Source organism: Triturus cristatus, chromosome 2_2, assembly GCF_964204655.1.
Source record: "Triturus cristatus chromosome 2_2, aTriCri1.1, whole genome shotgun sequence".
In the NCBI taxonomy this organism is placed as follows: Eukaryota; Metazoa; Chordata; class Amphibia; order Caudata; family Salamandridae; genus Triturus; species Triturus cristatus.
The window spans coordinates 856770451-856789597 of record NC_140582.1 but is presented as its reverse complement, the minus strand read 5'-3'; positions in this window follow the sequence as shown (position 1 = coordinate 856789597).

The following is a 19147-nucleotide window of genomic DNA, read 5'->3' as shown; positions in this document are numbered from 1 at the left end:
TCAATCGTGTGTTTGTCCTTCCCATGGAGCATTGCCTCTTTACCATCTCTCTTTGATTCGTTGGCCCCTCTTCTTCCACTGCTTACTTTTTAAGCTCTACTTTTCTATTTTGTGTTAAGCACTTCATTACAATGCATGTGTTTTCGAGCATCGAGCTGACTCTCGCCTTCTACATCTTGTTTGCTCCCTGTTGCCTCAGTGGTCCTCCCTGCCTCTCTTCCTGATGACCTAGCTCGTCTCTTTCTCCCTATTGCCTCTTCACACCCTCCATGTTGCTTCCCCTACCCTCGCCCTCCTCTCTCCCTGTTTTTCCTTCCCCCCACCCTCACCCTCCGTATTGCTATACCCCAATCCCCGTTGTGTCCCCCCTCTCTTTAAAAAAAAAGTGCTTTTACACATTTTCTTTTCCTTTTAGTTACAGATCCAACTCCTATCAGTAACTAACAAGCATTGGCATAGCCAATAGGTCTTGCCTTTGGGACCTTATAAGTATTTAGTTATGCAGCACAATATCCTTGGTGCAACAACATCAACTGTTGCATGGCTAAACACTTATAAGGTCCCAAAGGGCGAGACCTATTGGCTATGCCAATGCTTGTTTCATTATCCTCCGTCAGGGCCCCCTTCCTTCAGGCAGTGAGCATGAACATATGAATAGTCCTTGCTGATAGCTGAGCTGTGTGCCATTCATCCCCTACACTGCAAACAAGTAAGGCACCTGAGGCCCTAGTACTTATTTAAAAAATGATAAAACTGAGATGGGTCCCGGGCTATAATTACTTACAAGCTTAATCAAAACGCACAGTGTGAAATGGGCAGCTTGATAAATGCCTTTGTAATCCTCATTTACAACATCGGAAAATGGGAGATTTAAAGCTTTCCTAGATTCCATATTTTCATGTTCATGAGCACACTTACTCCACCAGTGAGCACAGGTTACAAACGTGTTTATGGAGGTTTAAAGCTAGCTTGGGTGCAAACACTTCCTTTATGTGCACAATAATGGCTTAAAAACATTGGAAGAGGGGCGTGGCCTGGCAGACAAGATGGTGGCCGTGTGCTAGGCTAGCTTCATCCAGCCTAAAACATTAATCCTACAAATATCCTGTCCTCCGATCCTTTACTACGCTCGGATCGTGTCCCTGGTGGGGCGTGACCGGAGGCAGCGTTCTGAGCCCGTTTTGACCCCGCATCTCGGCGTGGGGAGTTACGGTGGTGGCGGCCTAGGGTGCAGCCCGGGCGTAGCGGAGTTGCGTCGAAGCCTGGGGCGTCAGCCGGCATAAGAAGAGCGACGTATCTGGGGCTCCAGGAGGTCTGCTGAGCCGGTCGCTTTGTACATGCTGAGGCGGTGGAGAGGTAAGCGTGTTGGCAGCATCGTGTATTCAGCCGCGGGGGCCTCGGGCGAGGCGGCCCCCTCCCCCTACTCTCCCGCCGGAGCTGCTGAGGAGCAGTCGGCGGCTATATCGGGCCGCGGGGGTGGCATCAGCCTGCATAATCGGCAGTCGCATCGGGCTGCGGTGGAGGTGCTGAGCTGAGGGGGTGCCATGGACAGAGCCTGACAATTGCTTTGCTGCCCTGGGGTCGAAGTGGGGCCCGTGTACCCTGAGTCAGCGGAGGCTGTTGGGGCCACTCGTAGCCTTGCTTTGTGTTGGGGACGCTGCGCACTTGCACCGGCGGCCATATCGGGTTGCACGAGTCGGCATGGACGGCTCGGGGGACCGCAGGAGTTCTTGGCGGTCCTCCCAAGAAGGAGGAAGGGACACTGCAAGAGGCCTTGGGGAGTGTGTTGGGGTCCCCCTGGCTTCCAAAGTCTGCGCTCATTTGGAAGCGGCCATACCTATTGCTGGGATGGTGGGGTGGCCTGGACGCGGTGGGGTGGCCCCCAACGGTGGTCGGTTGCCCTGGACTCGAGTTTACCGGACCTTGGTCGTTCCTTGGGGCCCATCCGCTCGCTGTTTCTCCATTGTAGCCTGCTGGTGTTCCTGCGCTCGGCGGCCAGGTCAGGTCGCGCGGGGCCCGGATTCATGGCGTAGGGGCCTACCTCCGCATTGCGTACTTGTGCACCTGGGGGGTCGTCTCAGCCAGTCACGTTCACAGGAGCGGGACGCTTTATCCTCTACCCAGATGTGTGAGTGGTCCTCGAACGCAGCTGCCTGGAGCTCTGGTGCAGAGTGACCTGGAAATAGGACGGCTCAGCGTACGCCATGACGAGGGACAAGACGAGTGGGGCCTCGGCCAAACAAAGCACCCTGGACGAGTATACGCTCCTGTAGTGTATCCTCCCGGGCTGGCTCGGTCTCCAGACAGTCTATTTTGGCCTCGTAATTAGAGGGGGAGTTACCAGTCCTGTATATCTTTGACACTGTTGCCTGGATCGGAGGAGCCTAAATGTGGGCCGGCTTCTCTGTTGGTTCTTTCCACGGAGATGGTGCCTGCCGATGTTGGGCTGTAACTTGGGGATCCGTTGGTCGAGGTGTGCCGGGACTCCCCATTGGGGTCCGCTGGCAGCACCCGCTGCGACAGATGCTTCATCCTTATTGAAGTATAGGGTGGGGGGGTTGTTGGGTTGTTTATGGTTCTGTCAACAAGTCGCACTTTGCTATGGTATTGTTAGGCCTTTGTACACACACCACATACTTTTATTTGCATCTGCATATCTCATCAGGGTACCTAATGGCGGACCCACCTAGTGGCTCCCGGGTATCTCCTGGGACACTCCAAATAGTGAGCTGGAATGTCAGGGGAGTATTAGATCAAATTAAGCGAGGGGCTATTCTCCAGCAGGCTAAGAGGGCTCATGCCGACATACTCACGCATGTTTGAAGGCGCTCTGCCTACAGCGTTACGGTTATGCTCAGGTGTTCCACCCGGGGTATGTACGTGGGTCCCGGGGGGTGGCGATTTTGATTCCCTGCTGAGTTCACTACACACATGTTAAGATGTGGCCAGATACCCAGGGGCGATACCAGTTCCTGCAGGGCATGATCAGAGAGGAACCAGTAGTATTGGGCTGTGTCTATGCACCTCCTCCGTTATCATGGGGCCTAGTGGAGCGGCTTATGTCGTTATGGGCGGATATGCCGGAGGGCCTGTCCGTGATTGGGGTGATTGGAATGATGTGCTGGATGTGTCCTGGGACCGTTGGAGGCCCGGGGAGAGTGTGACTGCTCACCAGGCTACGAAGCTTTCATCGTTGGTGTCTGGGCTTGATTGGGTGGACCCTTGGCGCCGCATGCATGGAAACACTCCGGGCTATACGTATTTCTCTGCGGTTCACAATTCCTACTCTCGCCTCGACTATTTGTTTGTTCCCCGGGCGGCAGCTGGTAGGGTGGTGGAGGCAGAGATCCTTCCGAGGGGGCTCCCTGATCATTCACCGATTACTCTTACGATACAGATGGGCTGGGGGAAACAGCCCTTTCACTGGCGCCTCTCGACGTGGAACCTCCAGAAGGCAGAATCCAGGGAGTGTCTGGAGAGCGTGCTTGATCAATACTTGACGCTCAATGTGGGATTGGTTTCTGTGGCCGAATCTCTGTGGGAAGCACTGAAGCCCACCATGCGGGGCGTAGATATATCTTTTTGCGCGGCAGCCCGCAGGACGCGGAAGGAGGCTCTGCTACAAGCGGAGGCTAATATTGCAGATCTTGACCTTCGTAGTAGAGGGGTTGGCGGCCACCACGCACGGCAACAGCTGTTGCTGGCGCAACAGAACTATGCAACTCTTCTTATGGATGAGACCCGCCTTACTTGGCTGGCCACGCGCAGTAGGGTCTACCAATGGGGGATAAATCTAGCAAGATGCTTCATCAGTTGTGTCAAGTGATGTTCCATTCCCAGCCCCTTCCTGGTATAGTAGGCCCAGATGGTAGGCCCCTCAGAGACTCCCGGGATATTGCTGAAAGTTTATCTACCTATTTTGCGGAGCTATATGCTCCCAGAGAATGTCTCCACGAAGACGAGATAGGCCGGTTTTTGGACGACCTCCCGCCTCAGGCCCTGTCCGATGAAGCAAGTGCAGAGCTGGATCTCCCGCTCACGGAGGAGGAATTGGGTGCAGCCCTGGGAGACCTTAATTTGGGAAAGGCCCTGGGGCCAAATGGGTTTCCCTGTGAATTTTTTAAGAAATGTTTTCTACAGCTTGGACCCCATTACCGTAGAGTGGTGGAGGATTCCCGTGAGCGGGGGTGTCTTCCTCGGGATTGGCGACTTGCGGAGGTTGTAGTGTTTCACAAACAAGGCAGACCCCCTGACCAGCATGCTTCCTATCATCCTATTTCACTCCTAAATGTAGACGCCAACATTTTGGCCAAGGCATTGGCCATCTGTTTGCGGTCCCACATTTCTACCTTGGTACACCCAGATCAAGCCGGGTTTATGCCCCAGCGGGCGACCCAACATAATATTTGCCGGGCACAGGTTGCTGTTGCTGCCATCCGTGGGCTAGGAGCACGGGCGGCGCTCTTGCTGACTGATATGGACAGGGCGTTTGACTCCCCTAGTTGGGTCTATCTCTTTGCGCGGCTATGCAGGTTGAATCTTGGACCACGCTTCCTGTCCTACCTGTCCTTACTTTACACTGATCTTACTGCGTCGGCACGTGTTGCTGGCTCTACTTCCTCCACCTTTTCTCTTCGACGGGATACCCAGCAGGGCTGTCCGCTGTCCCCATATTTGTTTGCCCTGGCGATGGAACCTTTGGACACCTGTGTCCGTATGGACGCGCAGGTGACTGGCTTCGAATGGGCACACGGAATGTCGGATCCTATTGCATTATACGCAGATTACTTTTTATTCTTTCTCACCGACGTTACCCGGACGGGGCCACGGCTGCTTCGGATTATGCAGAACTTTGGGGAATCTTCAGGTCTCTACATGAACCCCAGTAAGTCTACCTTGTGGCCTCTTGGGGACACATGGGGTCTGGGTGCCTGGGCCACGTCGGTTCGGGTTGTTACCGGCGGGATGAAGTATCTTGGGGTGTTTTTATTGGACTCACTCACTGTGGCATGGGAAAGGAATTTGGTTACGGTCTGGGAACGCGTCCGGGAGGATCTTAAGGCATGGTCTCAGATGCCGCTGTCTATTTATGGTCGGTCGGCCATTTTCAAGATGGTCTCTCGTCCCCGTTTACTGTACCAACAGCAGAATCACCCCTCTCCGATTCCCCCTAGATGGTTCAGGCAGGTCAGTGCAGCGTTGGGTCAATTTCTATGGGCAGGAGGAGCGGTGAGAGTCGCTCTACGGACATGCTTTCTTTCCACGTACTGTGGAGGGATGGCGACCTCTGATATACTATCATATTAAATGGCCTCACATTTAATAGTCTTAAATGAGTGGTGGTATGAGGGCAGAGATGACCCTACTTATGCTGTAGAGCGGCGTCTTATGGGGGACCTCTCCTTACACACGATTCTGTACTCCGCACCGGTACGTAGATCCCTGCCGTCAGCGACCCAAGTAGTTTTCCAAATTTGGCGACAGGCCTTGCGGAGGATGGAGTGGTGGAATAAGCTGACACGGGCGACCCCCCTATGGAATAATGGCCGCCTGCCACAACTAGCAACTTGTAAGGGTTTCGTGGTTGGGACAATATTGGTATCTCTACCTTGGGGGACGTCATGAGGGGGCCGATCCTGAAGTCCTTTCAAGATTTGCAAAAAGAGTTTCAAATGCCGAAAACCCAATTTTACAAATACCTCCAGTTTTGACACGCCCTCTCCCCAAGTCTGGAGGGAACGGAGTCACTGGCGGATTCAGCCCGAAAGAAGTGAAGGTATTTATGGGAGACCTTCAGGATCATAAAATTTCTAAGATCTGCCAGTCCCTAGTAACTCACAGCTCCCCTACAATGCAGAAGCTTAGAGGGGCCTGGGAGGGAGATGTTGGCTCACTGGATGAGGAAGACTAGATGGAGGCCTGCACCTCGTCCAGTTCAAATATCTTCATTGGGTCTATTTCACGCAGGTCCGGTTATGGAGGGCGGGTCTGGTGGCCTCCCCTGTATGTCTTAGATGTGAGCGGGAGGAGGGGACCCTGATGCACACGGTTTGGGATGGTCTCTCCTTGTCACGGTTCTGGAGCGGGTAGTAACCTGCCTCTCCAAGGTGTTAGGCTGGGACCTGCCCCACTCGCCGAAATTGGTGCTTTTGCATGTCATGGACGGGATTGGAGGTAATATTTATAAACGTCATCTTATGCTTCTGGGGTTTACTCTGGTGAAGAGGGACATTGCCAGGGCGTGGAGGGCACCGGCGCCACCCTCAGTGTTGGCTTGGAAGAAGGGACTGGACTTCTGCATGGGCTTGGAACTCTCTATTTTCACTGCAAGAGGCTGCCCACAGAAACACTATAAGGTTTGGAAGCGGTGTACAGACTATCATGGCTTGTTACTGGAGCCGGATGATGCAGCGGGGCCCCTCCATCCAGTATAATATCACCCTGCTGGTGCACGCTGTAGTTTCTTCCATTTTCGTTTATTGGAGTGTGTGGTGGTGGTGCAAGGGCACAGCTAGGCTATATGTGGGAGGCCGTTAGTGCGACCAGGGGGGAGGGGGGTTGTTGGGTGGGGATGTGCATATGATTTATTTCCTCTGTATTGCTTTCCATTTCTTCTGGATCTTATTATTGAAAAGTCAAAGTCAGGAAGCTTTGTATTTATTGTGCAGATGTCTCTGGGTTACAGAGCCCTGCTGTATTTGTGTCATTTGATGAATAAAATCTGTTTGAAAAATAAAAAAAAATATTGGAAGAGCACTTGTGCAACCTGCTCTGAGTGACGCATTGCGCACACCTGGTCTTTTGCAAGGTGACTTAAAGCCTCCAAAATGAAAAAACACGGTCTCCTCTTGGCACTGCAAAGACAGCTCTTTACTGTCTGTTGCGACAGGGAGAAAGACCCTCCTTACACACAGGCAAGCTAGTGTTCTCTCTCAAATTGCTGCTTCACAGGCACTCCTTTTTATTCATATCTTTCACAGTACTTTATTACAAACAGCAAATAATAATTGACTTGCAAGTTACAGATTGAAGAGGGAAAAACACTCAAAGGCCTGTGACCAAATAACCCCTAACTCTGACCTAATTCTCTACACATTCTTTATTGGATTTTACAACAATGCTTGACAAACAAAGCATTCTTCTACTCGCGAATGCATGTGTATTTGTGGTAAATTTAATTTTAGTGGAGTGTGTGCTTGTATCATTGTGCTTCTAAGACCTCTGTGTGTACTAGGCTAATTGGATTCCCTGCACCCATTGTCTAATCAGGTTACAATCTACTTGTACGCACGAAGTGCATGCAGGTGATACCATGGGCTAAAACCGTAAATATTTTCATGCTTGATAAACACGAGTTGGCTTTTAACTGAAACGCATTCAAGTTACTTATTCCATTGTGTCCTCAAGTGAACTTTTCACCTTTCTCTTGTCAGCACAAGTTTTGGGCCTAAACTGTTTGTAGGAAGGTGGATATCTGACTATGGTTACCCCCAACTTTTTGCCTAGTGTCTAGCTGGTTTTTCGACTTAGTTGGCCTGAGATCCTGCCATTCAGGGTCTCAGGCTGTCTGCTCTCTCTTTAAAATGGACTCCATGTACCCTAGGTACATAACCAATTGGTAAGGATCACCTTATTGGCCCCTGTACAGTGTACCCTAGGTACCCAGGGCATAGGTGTACCCTAGGCCTACCAGGGGCTGCAGCATGTATTATGCCACCCCTGGCCTGGCCTTCCATTCTGACACAACTGGCTGATCACTCAGCTGGGGCAAGGTCGTGTAATCACCCCTTGCTTAGGTGTAGTATTCCTATACCTAACTTATATATAGACACATGTGTACCTATCAGTCACTCCTATAGCAGGCCTTAACAATCCTGGAGGCAGAGTGCTTGGTAACATGTGAGATGGTGCTCTAGCATGAGCTGAGCCTGTCTGCAGCTTTCGGAACCATGTCCTTATAGCTGTTCTATGATATAGCCTACCATATACTCTTAAAGTGCCTTATAATCTTAAACGGTTATGGTAACTATGGTTTGGCTTTATCAAAACATGTCGTGTAAGGTGTCTAACACTTTGGAATAATACCCCCATACCATTTCTGGTGATGAGGATATTATTCCTCCCTTCTAGAGGGAGAGACATGTTAAAATCCTACTTTGCTGTTTAACTCTAACCAAAGCCTCAGCATCACAAAATGGATGCTGCTGCCACAGACACAAGTCTGACCTCCTGCTGCTGGGAGTGATCCCAGCCAGGGAGGCCTGGACAATAGGTTTCCTGCTTGGGGAGGTGCTAGCACCTCCCCAGACAGCCTTGAGTGTATTGGGGCAGGGTGGGCTGAAAGGAATGAGACATGCCTGGGGCACACAAGGTGTTCCTTGCATAGTCCAGTTCAAACCGGCGCTGGGGCACTCCAGCCCCAGCTCTGGCGCGAAACTGGACAAAGGGAAGTGGGTGTAACCACCCCCTCCCAGGTCCCACCCATAAGGCGTGACCTAGCAGGTATCCCAGCCCCCCAGATTAGTATAAGAGTGGGAGTTGGGCCTCAAGACTTTAGATTATCCTGAACCTGCAAAACTGAACAGAAACTCTGGACCTTCGACATTTGACGAAAGAAGAAGACTGAAGAATCTCCCTTGTAGCCAAGGAGTGGCTACCCTGTGCAAACAGGCACCATCAAGAGACTACCCTTTGCTTTGCCCACGTTCTACGAGGAACCGACTGCAGAGCCTGACCAGAGCCTTGACTTCCAGACTTCTCCGACCCTGATCCACATCGACAGCAAAGCTGAGATCCGTGGAGGCGACGAGCGACGTGGGACCGGCTACCTGGAAAAAGTGGCTAGTAACTTAAAGCGCAGCTTCTGAGGTACCCTCGAAGTTGTGCACCGGGGATTGAGAAGCCCCAACCCCAAGCACCATCTGCACCGAAGATCAGCCCCCCACACTCCACGAGTCCTGCGTGGGGCCCTTCAGCATTTTCCTGCTTGCCGCGTCTGTCCGGTTGCTTGCCCGCTGGCTAGTGGCCTTTGTGACGACGCACCCTGAAATCTTCTGCACTGGTTTGGCTCCTCCAGACTGGCTCCCGCTTCTCTGCAAAGAAGAAGCACCCCAGACCTTCCTGGTCTGCACCAGAAGCAAGTCCTTCATTCTTCGTGGGTTCCGCTTGCCAAGGCTTGGTGAGTCCTAGTCCAACTTCGATGCCGCCGACAGCAAGAGCCTTCGTGGGACAGCTCGCCTCCTGGTCCTGGTCGTCCTCGACGCTTCCTGGTCCTCCTGGCTGCAGCGACAAGCTTCACCTTCACCTGCAATCTTCACGACATCGCCTGGTTCCTTCCTGGTTCCACGTGGTCACTGGCTAGTGACCTTGACTCTGTCCCTTCTGCTTGCAGGTTTCTTCTCTTCTTGATCCCAGCCTTGGGATCCACCGGACACTCTTCACTGACTGCCTGTCAGCATCTTTCTTCAGGCATCCATAGGAGTCGACGACGAAAACGACGCATCTTCACCCCTATGCACCCGCAGCCTGTGGGCTAGGTAACTTGGGTACTCCGGTGCTCATCAGGATAGTGACTATCCTAGTGTCTAGTTTTCAAGTCTCAACTTCCTAGCTACTCCGGAAGTGTCCTAAATCTACCGTTTTCTAAACTGTACTATTGCTATTGACTTTTACGCATTACACGTGAGTGTTTCCACTCTGCACACGAATCCCGTGGGCCTCCCACTTCCTAACTAACGCTAGTGTAGTGTAGCCCCAGCGATTCCCTAGGCCTAGGCCTATTCTGTTTCCGTGACAGTGGTTCTTATACCACTTACTTAGTATATGGTTTGCGTGGCCCCTAGGGCCTAACTGTATTACTTACCTGTGTGACTTAATGTATGCTTAAATAAGACTGTGTTGTACTTACCTCTAATCTCATAAAGAGTGCTGAGGGTTTGAATAGAATAAATACACTTTATTTTATATATATATCTGTTGTGGTGTCCTTTCATTTGGTATTCAAGGGATTATATATGGTATCACAGCTGGCTTCACATGCCATTCAGAGTTTAGCCTAAGACTGCTCTTGTCCATGCTACCACTAGGATAGCTGGTCTATAAGGTTGACTTTACAACCAATCACCTTAAGGGTATTTGGACTGATATAAGGTGTACACTAGAACTAGTGACATCATACATCAGGCCAACTTCTCACATTGGTGAGCAGCGGTTGGGATCTGAGCTTGCTGTTGTAATACCATTGTAATCTTGAGATACTAAATTGAAAGATCACACAGATATTGTCTAGGTACATATAACATAGATTATAATACTTAAGTCCTACTGGACTTTGTAGTTGTAGGTTGAAGGGAATAACACACCCTGACTACAACTACTAGAGAGGTTTAGTAGATACAACTAGTGTAGGTAGGTGCACACACCACACCCTCACTAGATCATGTCTCTGAGAGGAGATCAAGTAGATGCTCTCTCAGGAGGATCAGGTCTGCAAAAGACCCCCTCTAGATATGATACCTTAACATTCCAGGAGATGAGACACTTGTGTACCTCCAGAGGAATAAAACAGGGTGCAAACCCTACCCTCCTTCAGTTAAGACAACTCCTAGAGGAGTATGATACTCTTAGGGCATCTCAGGCAGGTACCCTAGGTACAGAGGAGGGTCTACCCACCACAGAGGAGTCAGAGGAGACTTCAGATGAAGAGGTAGACAGCCAGGGCCAAGTAGGAAGACTTAGCCAGGCTAACCTAAGCTTACATGGGAGTTTGCATGGGGTCCCCCCTTACAGACCCCCAAGTAGGCTTACACAGAGAAGCAGGAGGGACAGATCCCCTTCAAGGGAATCCATCCACTCCCATGTCTCTAACATCTCTAATGCTTCCTCTCACAGGGGAATGACTTCCCCTGAGAGAAAGGAGCATGAAGCCAGAATGAGGGAAGCTAATCTGAGGATTCAGAGGGAAGAACTTGCCCTTGCCAAGGAGAAGCCTGCTCTGGCTAGAGAACAAAAGTTAAGTGGGTTAGAACCCACTGGTGGCAGCAACATTCCTAGAGATAGGGATAGGTCTTATGACCATAGAAACCTAAGCAAGATAGTCCCCCCATATCAGAATGGGGATGACATCCACAAGTGGATGACTGCTTTGGAGAGGGCCTGCAAAGTACAGCAGGTTCCCCAGAGTCAGTGGGCAGCTATCTTGTGGCTCTCCTTTTCTGACAAAGGTAGAGACAAGCTCCTCACAGTCAGTGATGAGGATGCAAACAATTACAAAGTCCTGAAGAGTGCTCTGATAGATGGGTTTGGCTTAACCACTGAGCAATATAGGTTGTTGTTCAGAGACACCCAGAAGACACAGACACAGGACTGGTCTGATTTTGTGGATTGTGCCACTAAGGCTTTGGAAGGTTGGTTAAATGGCAGCAAGGTGCAGGACTATACAGGATTGTACAACTTGATTATGAGGGAGCAGATCCTTAGTAATTGTCAGAACCAGCTTCTCCATCAACACCTGGTAGACTCAGATTTGACCTCTCCCCAAGAATTGGGAAAGAGGGCAGATAAATGGGTCAGGACCAGGATTAGGCCTAAAAATCAGGGTGGTGACCAAAAGAAAGATACCACCAAGCCTCAAGAGAAGGGTGGGTATAAAACAAAAGAGAAATCTTCCTCAGGGCCCCAAAACTCCACACAGGGTGGTGGGTCCCAAGCTCCCTCCTCTACCACAGTTAAAAAGCCCTACTGCCATGAGTGTAAAACTCCTGGGCATTGGAAAACTGACAGCAGTTGCCCAAGGGCTAAAAACAAAACTGTTCCTCCAACTACTCCTGTCACATCACCTATTACTGTCAGCAGTAATCCCCCAGGTGGTGGGAGTGCCCCCCCAAATTTGGTTGGGTTTTCTTGGGGAACACAGGGGGATCCTGGCTTAGCCAATTCCCCTACAGCAGCTACTCTTGTCTGTGATGGTGGCATGGGGTTTGCCAACTTCACTGCCTGTCCCAACACTTTGGGTAGGTACAGACAGGAACCCTACATCAATGGTAGAAAAGCTGAGGCCTACAGAGACACTGGAGCTAGCATCACTATGGTGGCCCATAGGCTAGTTCCCTCTGAGCAGCTTTTGCCTGGTTTCTCATACCAGGTAACTAACATTGATGGCAAACAGAACAATCATCCTATGGCAGAGGTATGTCTCAGCTGGGGAGGGGTCACTGGCCCTAAAAGGGTGGCAGTGTCTCCAACCTTGCCTGTGGACTGCTTACTGGGGAATGACTTAGAACTCTCAGCTTGGGCTGGAGTTGAACAAGACACCCATTCTAAAATGGTAGGCCTTTCACAAAAGGGTAGTGGGGTTGTGCCAGTCACAACCCCTGTCCAAGTAGATTTCCTCCCTGAAAAGGTTGGAAGGGCAGTGGTAGCCACAGCCCAGGCAAAGACAGACTTCCCTGTAGAGATTGGCAGAGCTGTGACAGTCACAGCTCAAACACAAACTGAGTGCCTTCCTGAAAAGGTTGGCAAGGCTGTAATGGTCTCAGCCCATACTCAGACTGACATAGGTGTAGTGAAGCCTGAAACTATGGATCACTCCACACAAACAGAGAGTAGTGGGGAGGAAGAAAAGTCTCCCTCTCCCCAGACATTAGGAAAAGGTCAGCCTCCTCAGGGATCTGACCTCACCCCTTGTGAAGGAACTGCCCCAGAGGTAGCCAGGCCTGGCCTGGCAGAGCCTCTGATGTCAGTGGCCCCTTCCAAGGTGGGACCCAGTCTGGTGCAGGTAGCCTGCCTCTCTCTACCCTGCCTCAGTCAGCCCAGGGCTGCAGAGGTCAGGGAGGCCAGTGGACCCCAAGAGGGCCCCTGTCCACAAGAACCCCCCCATGAAAAGAATGAGGATTGCCTGGCTAGTAGCCCTAGCCAGGTGATGGGTAAAAACATTCCTGAGGGATCCCCTTTACAGGTAGTTAGGGACCTCCCCCAGAGGGATTCTGTTGGGCACAGGCAAACATGGGACCTTAGGGCCCCAAACCTGACCTGTCCCTCCAGTAAGCCCACAAAAGGGACCCAGCCTCCAGCTTTAGGTAGCCAGAGGCTGACCCTGAGAGCACAGTGCAACTCAGTTAAAGAAAGAAAGGCATCCATGGTGGAGGATGATTGGAGGAAGCTGAGGCCTCACTTTGAGGACACTCACTTCAGTACTCCATCTCAACACCAGCCTTTTACTTTGCAAAGACACACCCAAGGTAGAGATTCCCTATGGTGGAGACCCTATGATACCTTTAGGATGAGGGATTGCTTAGTGGACCATGAGACAGGGGGTAACCATGCCAGTGCTGGTTCTTCCTTATATGGCCACTTAGGCAATAGAGGCTTACCTTGTCAAGGCCAGCCTTATCTCCTTTCGTTTGGGGGGGGGTTGTGTAGGAAGGTGGATATCTGACTATGGTTACCCCCAACTTTTTGCCTAGTGTCTAGCTGGTTTTTCGACTTAGTTGGCCTGAGATCCTGCCATTCAGGGTCTCAGGCTGTCTGCTCTCTCTTTAAAATGGACTCCATGTACCCTAGGTACATAACCAATTGGTAAGGATCACCTTATTGGCCCCTGTACAGTGTACCCTAGGTACCCAGGGCATAGGTGTACCCTAGGCCTACCAGGGGCTGCAGCATGTATTATGCCACCCCTGGCCTGGCCTTCCATTCTGACACAACTGGCTGATCACTCAGCTGGGGCAAGGTCGTGTAATCACCCCTTGCTTAGGTGTAGTATTCCTATACCTAACTTATATATAGACACATGTGTACCTATCAGTCACTCCTATAGCAGGCCTTAACAATCCTGGAGGCAGAGTGCTTGGTAACATGTGTGATGGTGCTCTAGCATGAGCTGAGCCTGTCTGCAGCTTTCGGAACCATGTCCTTATAGCTGTTCTATGATATAGCCTACCATATACTCTTAAAGTGCCTTATAATCTTAAACGGTTATGGTAACTATGGTTTGGCTTTATCAAAACATGTCGTGTAAGGTGTCTAACACTTTGGAATAATACCCCCATACCATTTCTGGTGATGAGGATATTATTCCTCCCTTCTAGAGGGAGAGACATGTTAAAATCCTACTTTGCTGTTTAACTCTAACCAAAGCCTCAGCATCACAAAATGGATGCTGCTGCCACAGACACAAGTCTGACCTCCTGCTGCTGGGAGTGATCCCAGCCAGGGAGGCCTGGACAATAGGTTTCCTGCTTGGGGAGGTGCTAGCACCTCCCCAGACAGCCTTGAGTGTATTGGGGCAGGGTGGGCTGAAAGGAATGAGACATGCCTGGGGCACACAAGGTGTTCCTTGCATAGTCCAGTTCAAACAGGCGCTGGGGCACTCCAGCCCCAGCTCTGGCGCGAAACTGGACAAAGGGAAGTGGGTGTAACCACCCCCTCCCAGGTCCCACCCATAAGGCGTGACCTAGCAGGTATCCCAGCCCCCCAGATTAGTATAAGAGTGGGAGTTGGGCCTCAAGACTTTAGATTATCCTGAACCTGCAAAACTGAACAGAAACTCTGGACCTTCGACATTCGACGAAAGAAGAAGACTGAAGAATCTCCCTTGTAGCCAAGGAGTGGCTACCCTGTGCAAACAGGCACCATCAAGAGACTACCCTTTGCTTTGCCCACGTTCTACGAGGAACCGACTGCAGAGCCTGACCAGAGCCTTGACTTCCAGACTTCTCCGACCCTGATCCACATCGACAGCAAAGCTGAGATCCGTGGAGGCGACGAGCGACGTGGGACCGGCTACCTGGAAAAAGTGGCTAGTAACTTAAAGCGCAGCTTCTGAGGTACCCTCGAAGTTGTGCACCGGGGATTGAGAAGCCCCAACCCCAAGCACCATCTGCACCGAAGATCAGCCCCCCACACTCCACGAGTCCTGCGTGGGGCCCTTCAGCATTTTCCTGCTTGCCGCGTCTGTCCGGTTGCTTGCCCGCTGGCTAGTGGCCTTTGTGACGACGCACCCTGAAATCTTCTGCACTGGTTTGGCTCCTCCAGACTGGCTCCCGCTTCTCTGCAAAGAAGAAGCACCCCAGACCTTCCTGGTCTGCACCAGAAGCAAGTCCTTCATTCTTCGTGGGTTCCGCTTGCCAAGGCTTGGTGAGTCCTAGTCCAACTTCGATGCCGCCGACAGCAAGAGCCTTCGTGGGACAGCTCGCCTCCTGGTCCTGGTCGTCCTCGACGCTTCCTGGTCCTCCTGGCTGCAGCGACAAGCTTCACCTTCACCTGCAATCTTCACGACATCGCCTGGTTCCTTCCTGGTTCCACGTGGTCACTGGCTAGTGACCTTGACTCTGTCCCTTCTGCTTGCAGGTTTCTTCTCTTCTTGATCCCAGCCTTGGGATCCACCGGACACTCTTCACTGACTGCCTGTCAGCATCTTTCTTCAGGCATCCATAGGAGTCGACGACGAAAACGACGCATCTTCACCCCTATGCACCCGCAGCCTGTGGGCTAGGTAACTTGGGTACTCCGGTGCTCATCAGGATAGTGACTATCCTAGTGTCTAGTTTTCAAGTCTCAACTTCCTAGCTACTCCGGAAGTGTCCTAAATCTACCGTTTTCTAAACTGTACTATTGCTATTGACTTTTACGCATTACGCGTGAGTGTTTCCCTTGGGGAAAGCAGACTCCAGCGGGAAATAAACTCTGTCTGCGTTGTACACGATCCAGCGGGGAACACACTCATACACGATCCAGCAGGGAACACACATCCGCTTTCAGGAACTCTGGAAGCTGCGGGAAATCAAACATTATCACAAACAGGAACCCCAGCAAGGTGATCAGCGAGGTTGCTGGCGAGATTGTCTGGCCCCGACCCCAGGAAGGGGAGGGGCTTAATAGCGCCGGACTTCCAGGTGATTCCTGATCCTTATACCGGCCATGCGTCCCAAGAGATTCTGGGACTCGGAGATTCTTGAGCGCCAGCTGCCTGCTGGCGACGCTAGCTTTCCATCAGACACAGCCACATGCATATAGGGGAGGGAAACCCAATGAGTAGAGGTCACGACCCCTGCTGAGTGAACATGACAGAACCCCCTCTCAAGGACCGATGTCGCTGCGGTCGCCCAGGTCTACCAGGATGCAGGGTGTGAAAGCGTTCCAACAGAAGGGGACAGTGGAGGTTTAGCACTGGTTCCCAAGTTCTGTCCTCTACCCCAAACCCTTTCCAATCCACTAGATACTGCAACCGGCCTCTCACTAGGCGAGAGTCAAAAAGTTCCCGTACCTCTTACTCTTCCTGGCCCTCCACCTCTAGGGGCAGGGGTTTCGCCTGTAACCTCGTGTCGACTGGACAGGGACGGAGCAACGACACGTGAAATACAGGATGGATGTGCCAGGACCAGGGCAAGGACAGCTTCATGGCAACAGGCTTGATTATCTTCTCAATTTCTATAGGAGCCTACATACTTGGGTTTCAGTTTGTCCACCCCTTAAGATGTAGATTCCTGGTGGCTAACCACAACTTCTCCCCCACAAGGTAAACAGGTTCAGGAGCCCTCTTCCTATCAGCAAAATGTTTCTGTGCTTCCTGTGCCGCAGCCAAATGACGCCTGGCATCTATTAACACTGCTCTGAGATGGGCATGGTGTTTGTGTATGGTAGGGCGCTTGGATAAATGGGCAGAGGCGGAGGGGAATTGCAGATTGCGAATGGCCAGGCAAACTGGGAGCGAGAAGTCCCTAGAGACGGCGCGTGCATGGGTGGCATTGGTGGAGCTGGTAAAACACCCAACGGTCAATACCGTTGGCACTCCTAAGCGGAGGGACCCTGCAGCAGATGACTGACTTCGGGAGGCACTGATAGGCTAGGGAGCTGAGCGCAGATAGGGCGGGACGACCCTGAGAGAACACCTGTCCCTGACACCGAAACTTGAGGTCTGGGATATATAGGACACAGACCGTCACTGTCCTGCCCACAGATCCAACAGCGAAACATTGTTAACCCAGCAGCATGCCTGGGGGGGGAGGGAGACAGGGTCCGTTAAGGTTAGGGGGGTTTGTTAGAGTTACATTATATGGATGATGACCGCAGAGATACCAACAAGTAGATCTTACTGATTCATACTGCAAGACGGAGGGTGGGGTACAGGGGGATAACCCCATTTCAGGTCACATCACCCACGTCAGGAGGGACTTTTTACAGATGACGATGATGGGATGTGAAAATATAGCGTCCTGCTAAGTTCTATTTCTGATTTCAGATGTGTCCATTTGCAGCCCTATTCGGGTTATTCACTGTGCCTATGTTTTTATATCTAAAAAAAAATGTGTTTAAAAAACATGGTAGGGTGCTTGGATACTATAGGCTATTCGAAAGGAAGCATGTTTGGATGGTGCCCGTTCAGAGAGAAGAAAGGAGAGCAGCCCAACGTAGAATGGGCTGCGTTGTTGTATGCAAATTCTGCCATTCAGAACAATGTGTACCACTCCGTGGCATTCTGCAGTATAAACCAGCATAGGTACTGTTCTAACGTTTCATTGAGGCGTTCAGTCTTTCCGTCCGCCTGAGGGTGGTAGCTGGTGGACAGTCCGGCTTCAACGTCATGGTCTCGCAAAGAGCCTTCCAGAAGTGGGAGGTGAACTGAGTTCCCCGGTCGTTGATGAGAACACAGGGTATCCCATGGGCCCGCACTATGTGCTGGAGGAAGATGCAGGTGTTTCAGCGGAATGAAGTGCTTCATCTTCGTCAGGTGGTCTATAACAACCAGGATGGTAGTGTAACCGTCGCTGGGGGCCATTTCCACAATATAATTCATAGACATGGTGTGCCAAGGGCGAGGAGGAATGGGTAATGGACGTAACAGTGGGTTTTGAATGACTGGACTTCCCATGTGCACATATTGTGCAGTTCTTCAGATAATCCTTGGCATCCTTCCGCAATGTGGGCCAACAGAACGAGCTCTCCATACAGGAAATTGTTTTATATTCTCCCAGATGCCCTCCTAACGTTGATTTGTGAGCCCAGGCCAGTACTTGTTGCTGCAATGCCGTATCTGGTATGTATAAGGCATGATACTGATACAACAAATTCTCGTTTTCTGTTCAATGTTCAGGGTCTGCTTGTATCCAGGCTGGGACATCCATGTCTGCCAAGGATACCTTTACATCCTCTAAGAAGTCCTGTGATGTGATCAACGCGAGGGTCTTGCATTGGAACGTGGTTTCGGGAAGAATTGAGGGTGGTTCAGGAGTCCCATCCTGTAGTACCCCTTTGGGTTCTTCGATACGGGAGAGGGCGTCTGCATTTCCGTTTTGGGGGCCAGGTCGATACCGTATAACAAAATCGTAATAAAAAAAAAAGAGGGACCATCGCAACTGACATGGTGTCAAGGCTCTGGCAGCCTTCAGGAACAGCAGGTTGCAGTGGTCTGTGTATATCTCGACAGTGTGATGTGCTCTGAGTAGGTAATGCCTCCACTCCTCACAGGCCCTTTTTATAGCTAGTAATTCTTTGTCAGTAATAGAGTAGTTCACCTCACAGGGGGTGAGTTTCTTAGAAAAGAATGCCATGGGATGCAGCTGTCCGGTGTCTGGATGTCGTTGTTACAGAACCCCCCCTGAGGCAAGCTGAGAGGCATCTGTTTCGACTACAAAGGGTAGTTGTGGATCTGGGTGTCGTAAGATGGGAGCCTGAGTGAATCGTTCTTTCAGGGTTTGGAACGATCGGTCTGCGTCATCGTTCCATACAAAGAGAGTATTCTTTCTCAGCAGGTTGGTAATGGGATGAATGATCTTGGAGAAATTCTTGATGAAATGCCGGTAAAAGTTGGCAAAGCCAGGAAGCTCTGTACTGCTTTCACGTTGTGAGGAGCCTTCCATTGTGTTATTGCTTCAACTTTGCCTGTATCCATTTGGAATCCTTGTGCGTTTATGATGTAACCCAAGAAACTGACTTCTTTGACATGGAAAAGGCATTTCTTCAACTTTGCGTATAATGAATGTTGTTGGAGTCTGTCCAGTACCGCCTTCACGTGGGTAATCGTGGGGGGTCGTTGAATATATAAGAATATATAAGAATGTCGTCTATGTAGACAAAACAGAATTCCTCCAGGAAATCACAAAGTACCTCATCCATAAAGTATTGGAAAGCAGCAGGGGCATTACACAGC